Source organism: Polistes canadensis, unplaced genomic scaffold, assembly GCF_001313835.1.
Source record: "Polistes canadensis isolate GaletaPanama2010 unplaced genomic scaffold, ASM131383v1 scaffold_166, whole genome shotgun sequence".
Classification (NCBI taxonomy): Eukaryota; Metazoa; Arthropoda; class Insecta; order Hymenoptera; family Vespidae; genus Polistes; species Polistes canadensis.
In genome coordinates, this window is record NW_014569713.1 from 121,294 (window position 1) to 132,282 (window position 10,989).

Below are 10,989 nucleotides of genomic sequence, written 5' to 3' on the forward strand. Positions count from 1 at the left end.
AATTTTTAATCAAATATTTGATTTAAAATTTCTAATAAATCGTCTAAAATTAATGTCCCCTATAATATTTATTTACTTTGTTAAAATCAGTTAATTCCACAATTTCTTCCTAAAGAAATCACTTCTCTTCTCTCTCTTTCTCTCTCTCTCTCTCTATCTCTCTCTCTCGTTTTGCTCGACACGAATGAGGAACTTGAGAGCAGGAAAGTCACAGTCATTCATTTAAAGGATTAAAATCCGGGCGTGCTTTTATGTTAGACGAAGCGAGAGATAAAGAAGAACACCGAGAGAAAGAGAGAAGAAAATAGAAGAGTTGAGAAGAGAAGAGAACAGATGAGAAGAGAAGAGAGATGGAGAAGGGCGGGGGGGGGAAAGAAGGAAAGGGCAAGTACGATCGTTCACTTACTTAACAGGAAGGGCCCTTATTCTCTTTCTTACTCGTATACTCGTCGCTTCGTGGTGCTTTCTCTCTATCCTCTCATTTCCTTTAACTTCCTCTCTCTCTCTCTCTCTCTCTCTCTCTCTCTCATTTCTCTTCGTTCTCTAGAGAGAGAGAGAGAAAGAGAGAGAGAGAAGAGGCCACGACCAGCAATCAGCGTAATGCACCCGCAGACACACCCCACTGGTTTTCCCACCACTACTACTCATGCTCTTGTGCACTCTACACAATCGTACACGGCCACGGCACGCAGCCGTACACACACACACACACATACATTGACAGGTAGGGTAGAAGGGTGGCGGGCGGGTGGGGGGGTGTTAGAGGAAGTTAGAAACTGTGTGAGAGAAAGATAGAAAGCTCGCTATGGGAACACGGAAAACTACTGGAGAAGCAAACGTCCAGGATACATGCTTCCCCCTCCCCTCTCCTCTCCCTCCCCCCCGTTTTCCCTATTCCACCGTGCTTCTATCACCCCTGAACCTTTAGCCGTGATAACGCGAAAGCAAGTAATGCAAACGCAGTAGCAATCTCTTGGAGAGCCAACGAAATAGATCGGCCGACTTAGATCGATAGTTGAAACTTTGTCTAACACCCTTTTACCAAGCAACCAACCAACCAACCAAGTAACCAACCAAGCAACTCTTCCTTCGTTCGTTCGTTAGTTCGTTCATAGGGTATCTTTCTATTTCTTTCTTTATTTACCCTTTATTTTCTTATTCTTTTGTTGTTGTTGTTGTTGTTGTTCATAGAGTTAATATTGGTTAGTAATAATAACCTTCGCGAATCCGCGTCGAGTTTGGTTAAAGATTTGAAATGTTCTAAAGTGTTATTTTTCTTTGGTTACATTCGTACACGTGAAATTCTAGTTCGATAAGGTTCGAACTACGGGGAAGGAACGAAGGGAGGTGATTTGTAGTAGGTAGGTACTGGGGTTGCTCGATTAAAGGTTACGGCACTCCGAGTGAAAATCTTTAGAGAGTATAATTATTCTAATGGCTTGGGCCATTGGGATCTTTGGAGAAACGAACAAAGTTCACGGAATGGGACTTTGTGATGATAAAAAATGAATAAAGTAGAACTAGACTATATTCTATTAATGTCTCATACGTTATAGGAAAATATAAGTGAAATTTTTAACTAATCCGAATGGTTATGATTAATGACAGAATGTTTTGTTTTGTTTATTTTTATAACGTGGTAATTTTCGTGACTGAAAGATTAAAGTATGAATATAATAACGTGGAACGTTGAAGGAATGTTTGTTTGCTTTTTTTTCTTTTTCTCTAATTCATCGAGAATGATTTCACGTTGTTAAGAAAGTGCACACGCGTATCATTTGATCAGTAGTTTTCTTTTCTACGAACCTTTTTTTAAACGTTCAATTTGAAACCGTGATTTAACATTAAACCTAATGATACTTTATGTACGGTCGAGTGATTTTATTAACCAAAAAAAAAACATATGTCTTACGATTAATATATAAAATGAAATTTTAGTCAAATTGGTTCATGAACAAAATATTTTCGAATAATTTACATTTAATGCCAAGCATTTTTTTTAACTATATTTCTTACAAATTACAGGACGTGATATATAGGTTTAGTATTAATAAAACAATATTAAACAATATTCGATACTCGTATACACGGGTAATCAGATTGATGCCGGATATATACGGCACTCGTACTTAAAGTGTGTAAAGAAAACATGTAAAATTGTACAAAATGTAATAATATTAAATTATATATACAGTGTAAGTGTATGATAGTATATAGAATCAAATTTTCATTTCACATATCCTTTTTTAATAATTCTTTTAACTCAAATTATTATAAAATATATTTCGTGACCAATTGCAATCAATTTTAAATTAGTTGCGAAAAACTACGAGATACTTCATGGTTGCCAATGAATAATTGAATTATTAATAATTGAACTCTAGTATTTCTTCCTATATTATTATCTCTTTTCATTCTTACAACATTGAACATTAAAAGATTAAATTCTTGTAATCAGACAGAATGAAAAATTGCGTGCACATGTACGATGAACGTACACTACGAAAAATGAAGATTATTTTATAACACACATAATATATATATACACATAGATATAATAAAAGATATTCTTTTTCTCTTTATAAGATATTATTCCAAAATCTCGAGTAGAATTATTTTAAAAAAATACTTTTACTTGACATTCTATTAGAGTTTCGTAGATCTTTCAAAGTTCGTCTAACGAAAGATGAAAGCACGTGGAACGAATGTTAAAACGGTTTTGGTATCAGAAAGAAAATAAAATAAGGCACGTAATTTTTCTTCTACTTCTTCTTCTTCTTTTTCTTCTTCTTCTTCTTCTTCATCATCACACACACACATCATCATCATCGTTAGAAAAAAAAAAACTACCTTGGGATATGATCTCACATTCGTTAGAAAGATCTTATCGAATCTTTATTAAACAGTAAAGAATATCATTTCTAAGCTAGAAACGTTTTCTATCAAACCTATTTAGTCAATTAAACGCAAGATAATGATAATTTGTTTAATTATTAAAATCATTTACAGATATATTCGTCTGATCATTCTCTGAGAAAAAGAAAAAAGAGAGAGAGAAAGATAGAGAGAGAGAGAGATAAGAAAATTGAGAGGAAATAAGGGACACATTTATGTATCGGTGGGGAAGGTGGGGTTGGGGTGAAAGGGGGGAAGGAAAAAGCACGCTCGGCCGAAGAAGAGTAAGGAGAGATCGTGAGGAGCATAAATCTAAAGGCTTTCGAAGTTGATCTCGTTTCAGAATCATCCACTGCGAAAAGCTTCTTCTTATTTTCTTCGTCTCGTTTCTTTTCCTTCCTTCCTTCTTTCCTTCCTTCCTTCCTTCCTTCTTTCCTTCCTTCCTTCCTTCCTACCCTTTCGAGATGGTAATACGATATTGCCCTTTTTTCTCTATTCGATCCCATCTGAATTTAAGGAAAACGAAAGGCACCACTATCTATCTATCTATCTATCTATTTATCTATCTATCTATCTTCAATGATATTTGCATTGTTGTTATTTTACCAAACGGAAAAACGAATCTTTTATAATATAATCAAGTGAAATTAAACGAAATAGAAGATGATCCTGATATTTAATTTGATTCTTAAACCGTTCCCATTTCACAATTTTCTAAAGATATCATGATATTTCAATTTTTACGAGATAATCGAATTAAAGGGAAAACTCTCGTCGAAGTTTGTTTTTTTTTTATTGATATAATCTTTACGTAGAGTCTCGTTTATATATGTATTTGTAATATTGGATTTACGGATTGTGATGTGATTTCATTTATTTCGAAGATTTTTTTTTCCTAAATATATATAAAATTTTAATATGATTTTTTTTAAATATATATGTATGTTGATTTTTAATACAGCCCGTTAAAAAYGAATCATGTATGGCCTGTCAAAAAATTAGATATTCTCATGAACATATATAAATAATATAATATTATATAATTATATATATATAATAATAATAATAATAATATTACACACACATAATATTATATCAAACATTTATTTGTAACTCAATAATTTCATATATGTTCATGTATGTTCATAGATGTCCTCCTATGAAATCATGTAGGCCCATATCTGTTCATGTACGATTCTTTTTTCACAGGAATAATGAAATCTAACTCATCTAAACACTTTTTCATTCAAACAACAATGTTTCCGAGTCATTAAAAAATAATGAACGAAACATTCGTTAAATCGAGTGTCAAAGAAACTACGTGGAACACTCGCTTGAAATAAGCTTCTACAAATTTTTAACTAACTGACATTCGTTAAGTTAAAATTGCATTTTTTTGTTTTTTAACTCTTCTTTACAAGTTCAAATCGAAAGGGAAGTTTGTTTTAAGGATTTACGAAGAACGGTTTTCCTATACGTCTACTTCTACTCAAATCGTCATCTCTTTATATATTAAAAGGTAAAACCTAAAGTTCCGAATAAAAGTATTACCTTTTCTTATATTTCTTCGGTTGGGGGATCGATCCTAGTTTATAATTTTACGCTCGATTTTCTCCAAGGATTTTCCTTTAAATATCAATGAAGTTACATACATACATACATACATATGATATATATATATATATCAAAACAGTTTATTGTTCTTGTTTGAAACTAGTTTTTATTTTTATTTAAACTGTGTAATCCAAAATACAATTATATATATATATRTGTGTGTGTGTGTGTGTGTGTGTGTATAAATGTATAACGTAAAGATTATTTGTTCGTATCAACGTTTCGAAAAATAATAATCGTTCGATCAAAATTGTTCCGTTCGAACGGAAATAATTCAACGTACAATCTCGAAATATTTTCTTCTTCTTCTTATTCTTATTCTTTTATTTTTCTTACGGTCTCAACGGTACGGAAAAATTTATGCGAGTTTTTCCATGGAACCGACACCACGGAAACGCCCACCTTCTACAAGATATAAAGAAGGGTTGGGTTGAGGGGTTTGGGGAGGGGGTTTAGTTCGAATGGACGTTGTTGGTCCAAAGGTTTTACGAACCGTAAAAATCCTATACGTTTCTATACAACGTTTATTTTTTTTCCTTTCTCCCCTTTCTTGTCTCTCCTTTATAATTAATTTCCTTCGGGTATTTTTTCTTTTTTTTTTTTCTTTTTTATTATTTCTCGGATTGCGCAGAAAGTTTTACGGTCTTGGTGGTGGCTGAAACGTTTGTCGTTGATACAATCGGGGAAAAACCTACATATCTTTATGGGTCTTCCCTTTTAGCATTTCTTTTTTTTTCTCATCATCATCTTTTTCTTCTTCTTCTTCTTCTTCTTCTTCTTTCTCAGTACTTCAGTTGTAGGATGTTTTAAACGCGTAAAAAACGAGTTCTTACGTCTCGAGCGACACGTCGAGTGTCAAACAATGTCTGTCACCGATCAACTTTACTAAATACATACATATATATATATAATACAAAGTCAAACCTAGAGGATAAGGGACCGAATAAGAATAAGAAGAATAACAATAAGAAAAAATAAAACGGGGAAAAGCAAAAGGAAAAAAAAGAACGAGAGAAAAAAAAAGAAAAAAAAAAGCAACAAAATACAGAGAAAAGTTGAAAAATGATTGGGTCCGTATACTCAGCGGTACATAAATCTTAATGAAAAATCTGTCTTGTTGAATATCGAGCGAAGTTAGGTGGTAGGTAGGTAGGTAGGTAGGTTGGTAGGTAAGGGCGAAGGGCAAAGGGCGAAGGCCTGCCGAAGACGCGAACCGATAATGGAGATGGATCTGCGGATGAAAGAAAGAAAAAGAAATGAAGAGAGAGAGAGAGAGAGAGAGAGAGAGAAAAATAATTCCGTCCCTTATCATCCCGTTGTGTATCACGGAAAATACGTTTGGTTGCTTCTTCCCTTAGCCCCATATTTCGTTGTGTGCAAGAGAGAGATGCACGAACCACCACCACCATCACCAACCACCACCAATCCCAACACCTTATTGTGTGTGTGTGTATCTGCCATTGGTTTCGTTGTGTCACGAACCGGAGAGGAATATTTACAATTTATGCGAGAGATGGGCTTGAGTGTATATGTAAAAGAAAAAGAAAGATATACTGAGAGAGAGAGAGAGAGAGAGAGAGAGAGAGATAGTCAAACCCGCTTGGGAAAACCGCAACGATATATCCGCGTTGACATTTTCTCCTAATCCAGATGTCATTAAAGCGGATTACTAGGGAGAATTAATATGCAAATTAATGCACGCAACGGGTATACGCTTGCTTTTATCTCCTTCTCTCTCTCTCTCTCTCTCTTTCTCTCTGTATCTCTCTCACTCATTCTCTTTTGTTTCGTTCTTTGCGTATATCAACGCGTATACAACTCTTAGAAACGTACAATTGTTAGATACACGCCAGGTCGGTAGTCATCAACTAGAGGTAAAAGTCCACTACGAGAAATCCCACTCGAAAATCCTATTTACTTTTTCTTTATTTCTTTTTTAAACCTTTGATTTTTTTTGGTTTATTTTTAAAGAGAACAAAATAATCTCTGGTCATAGACGAGACGAGACGAGACGAGATGAGACGATGACGAATACGTTGCGGAAAAAGATTAAATGATAAATTTCCAAAGCACCAACACGAGGGTTCGAGGGTTTCAGGGTTCGAGGGGAAGGGAAGGGAAGGGAAGGGTGGGTAGGTACTCTTAAGCAAAACTTATTCAACCATCGTTGCCACTTATCCACCCACTTTTGCCCTACGGCACCCACAAACCCTCTTCTTTTGTTTGCCATCACCACCACCACCACCCTTTTTCGTCTCCCCTTCCCCTCCCCTCCACCGTTCTCGATGGTTTATCGCAAAAACTACCGACCCTACTACTACTACTACTACTACTACTATTTTTCTTTTTTAACTCATGTGGTTTCATTATGATGATGAGTACAGTGTATGAGGAGTACGGCATGTTTATAAGTACCTACATCCTTTACTTTCGTTTATATTCTCTTTATTTATCTCTTTCTCTTACACACTTATATATGTGCGAGAATTTATCTTCATTGAAAATCTTTTTAGCCAAAGGCCAAATCAAATATAAACTCGAATAAATTATGTACAGGGTTATTCATCTACGACACGGTGTTAGTGTCCTGTAACACTGGTTTCGTTATTCTAAAATCATAAGAAAATTTGCCAGGAATAAATTTGTATAAAATTAAATTTATGTTTTGTTTAAGGATACATTAACAAAATGAAATTATCTTAAAATAATAACTTCGAAAAATATAACGACATTTAAATATAATACATAAATAATATAAATGACGTAACATGATTTATTTTCCTCGATAAGACATTTAAAAAAAATGAAATTAATTATCTTCAAATAATAAACGCGAAAGAATAAAATAAATTCTATCACGTGTGTTATATAGAGAGGATGATTTATTTGTATTATAATATTTTTGTCGTATATCATTAATATATTATTATTATTATTATTATTTGTTTGAATTATAAAAACAAAAGAAAAGAAAAGAAAAAACAACATTTCCAAGTAAAATAATGTAATATAAGAAAATATAATGATCTTACGAATTCGTAAAAGGAGGTCCCTTATTTCTATTCGAGTTACAATGTTTCTGTTTAGAAATAATGGAAAGAAATATGACGAATGTAAGAAACATTTCTTCTTAATCCCCTAACCACCCCCCCGTTGTCCCCTAACTCCTCACGTCAGAGAGAAAAAGAAGGAAAGGGTACTGCATTAAACTTTTCTCGCGTACGGTCAAAAGATTTCTTCCGAGTCTGTAAACTCAGGTGGCTCTGCCTGTTCAAAGCAACCCTTAGTAGACTGTTACTGCTGCTACTGCGACCTTTTTTTCTTCTTTCCTTCCTACCCTACCCTACCCTACCCTTAAGTTTTTTTATACTCGTAGATGTTTCTTCATAGAGTCAAGGCGCTTTTCACCCTTGGCTGGCAAGTTTTTTCAAGCAAGGCGTCGTAACGATTTCAATTTAGTATTACGTTTTCAGCATACTCGGCCCTTTTACTCACTCACTCACTCACTCACTCACTCACTCACTTTCTTTCTTTTTTTTTTTTCTCTCACTCTTATCTCTATTCCTTTTCCTTTCTACGTTCGTCACTTTTTTAGGATCCTTTATTCCTCTTTTAAAACCCCTCCCCCACCCCCCTGCCGCCGTCCGCCCACCCACCCCCAATTTCTTTTTTTCTTTTTCTCTTCTACTTTCCTCTATCTTCTTCTTCTTCTTCTTCTTCTTACTTTGTGACTAACTTTATATAGTCTGCATAAATGTCGAGATCATCGTGAGAAAGTTACTAAACGTTTTGCACAAAATGGGGTATGGTTGGATAGGTGGGTGGTGGTGGTGGTGGTGGTGGGGGTATGGATAAAGCAAGAAAATCCCGTGGATGTGAGAAGTTACGAAAAGGGATAAGGGGGAGAAAAAAAGACAAAAAAAAAAAGGAATTATTTGGAACGAAACGAGGTGAAAGAAATTATCAACGATAGAAAAACAAAAACAAAAAGAAGAAGAAGAAGACAGAAAATAAGCCTAAACGAAACGACAGTTAGATCATAAAGTTTAGCGATTTAATTTATCTTACTTTTTTTAAACAAAAGAAATTTAAACAAACTCAGGAATGAATAATAATATCACATGATTCTTATTGTTGTAAGTATAAAATACGATTCGTTTCCTGTGTTACGTATTCTACGAGTGTAGAGGAAGGATGGGGGGGGATGGGGAGGGGAAGGGAAAGTTTTAAAGCGCAGTGAATTTTTTTCTTTTTTCCTTCGCGTGTTTCGTTTTAAATCCGTACGAATTTATGCGAAATTTTCTCACGGCAAAGGGTCCAACGTTAATAGCTTTTTTCTTTTTTTTTTCTTCTTTTTTTTTTCTTCCTTAAAAACTCGGAAATAAGTTTCTAATTCACGGCTTGCATACAAATTTCTTGATAATCGTGCGCGTGCGCGTACTATTCCCCCTCCCTCTCTCCCACTCCCTCCTCCTCCTCCTCCTCAACGTTTTCATCCATTCAATCCCCTCGAATAAAATAAAAATTCTTCAAGCCAAGAAGAAACGTACGTTTTTCTTTTTATTTTCGTTTCAATGGGGTGGGGAGCGGGGGGGGGCGACCTGTACTGACGCAATTTACCAATATCGTTAAAGAAATACAGAAAGTAACAAAAAAAAAAAAAGATCTGAGAATACAACACTTCGCGAAGTATAATAATCCACTATTGTTTCTTCCAATCTTTGTTTCTTTTGTTTTCTTTTTCTTACGTTTATCTTAAAAAACCACCCCACCAAATGTATTTATCGATTTGGATACTTTGAGAAAGAGTATAGGAAGAAGGGTGAAATGGAATAATTTCTTTTTGTCGAAGATGGAAAAGAAAAAGTAATTAAAGTATCTTACTTAGTTTTATTCTTGATTATAAATGAACAAGTTTTTTATCGTAAAGATATTTGTAATGATCTGTGACAGTTATTTATTTTGATAATTAAACGTGTAGATTGTAAAACGGTTAGAATTGTGACGAATTTTGTTTTCAAATTTTCGACGAAGAGAAAGAGAGAGAGAGAGAGAGACATAGAAATAGATAACTGAATGGAATTTTTTATTTCAATGGAATCCGCTATTATTGCAAGCTGGTTTATTTATATAATATCATAAAAAACATATAAATGTAATATAATATAAAATAGGATAATAATATATATAATCTTTTAAATAAATATTATATAAAAAAAAGAAACTAAAAATAAAAAAACACACACACATATATAGATATATATGTGGGAAGGGGAAATTAGACAAAGGGACTACGAAATAAAACACTGTATAGTTGGTAGGACGTTGGGATGTAGCAGCGTGCAGCGGTACATTGCTATGCGAGTAAACAGTTGATAAAGAACAAAGATCTAAGAATTAGTCATCGTTTAGCCTTCAAGCAGCGAACATCGATTATTGTATTGAATTGTATCAGATTAAATTGCATTTACATTGAAACGGTCTATTCATCTTTACGAACAATTTATTATTAACACCAGTATTCCTACTCTTCAATATTCAGATATTCGTAGAAGACTGATGAGAAAAGAAAGGAATCCTACATATATATATATATAAAATAAAATAATACGAATTAATATATAATAATAAAAATTATATAAAATAAAATATAAGAAGAAAAGAAAGACAGACAGATAGACAGAGAGAAAGGGTTCTGAGTGTGTTAGTAAAGAACTTAATTAAGAAGAAAAGACGATTATGAAGGAGTAAAACTTGTGGATGGGGATTGGGGATAAGGGGGAAGAGGTAAAAGATGATAGATGAGGGGAAAAAGGTGAAACAAGAAGAGAAAAGGGTAAGTAGTCGAAAGAGAAATGTAGTGAGGGTAAGTCAAGCCTCCTATTTTCTTTTCTTTACTTTTCTTTTCTTTTGTTTATACTACCGGAACGCGTGCGCGCGCTCAACCAACCAACCAACCAACCGAACAACCAACCAACCAACCAACCAACCATCCAACCAACCTCCTTCGAAGTATAAAAAAAAGTTTCCACGCGGGATTAATGGTAACGACGATAATGAAGCCGAGTGTCAGAGACAAGCGGTAAATCTTTACCTGGACAATGATCACGACGAGAAATGAGAAAGAAGAAAGAGGATGCTGCTCGTTCACAGTTTAAAAAAGTTTTTTCAACCCTCCCTACCTCCCTTCCTCCTTCTCCCCCCCCCCTTTCCCACCTTCAACCGAACTGTCTTTTATCTGCCTTCTTTTTTTCTTTTTTTTTCTTTTTTATTCTCTTTCTCTCTCTCTCTCTCTCTCTCTTACAATTCTCGTGTCTTGCAAATTTTCATCGTGTTCGGTTTAAAGTAAAAAAAAAAAAAATAACGTCATTCGTAATAGATTTTTTTGTTGTCGGACGATAAAATCAACGAGCAAATGTTATATTATTTGGAATTATGAAATTAACGCGGGAAAATTGGGGGTCTGGGGGGGAAGTGGGG

General features: G+C 34.3%; 1 protein-coding gene across 2 annotated transcripts in view; it reads right to left on the reverse strand.

The window, feature by feature from the left end:
- The window catches only part of LOC106789153 (hemicentin-1), a 151,240-nt gene that overhangs the window by 32,150 nt on the left and 108,101 nt on the right, over nucleotides 1-10,989 (reverse strand). The window lies entirely within an intron of this gene.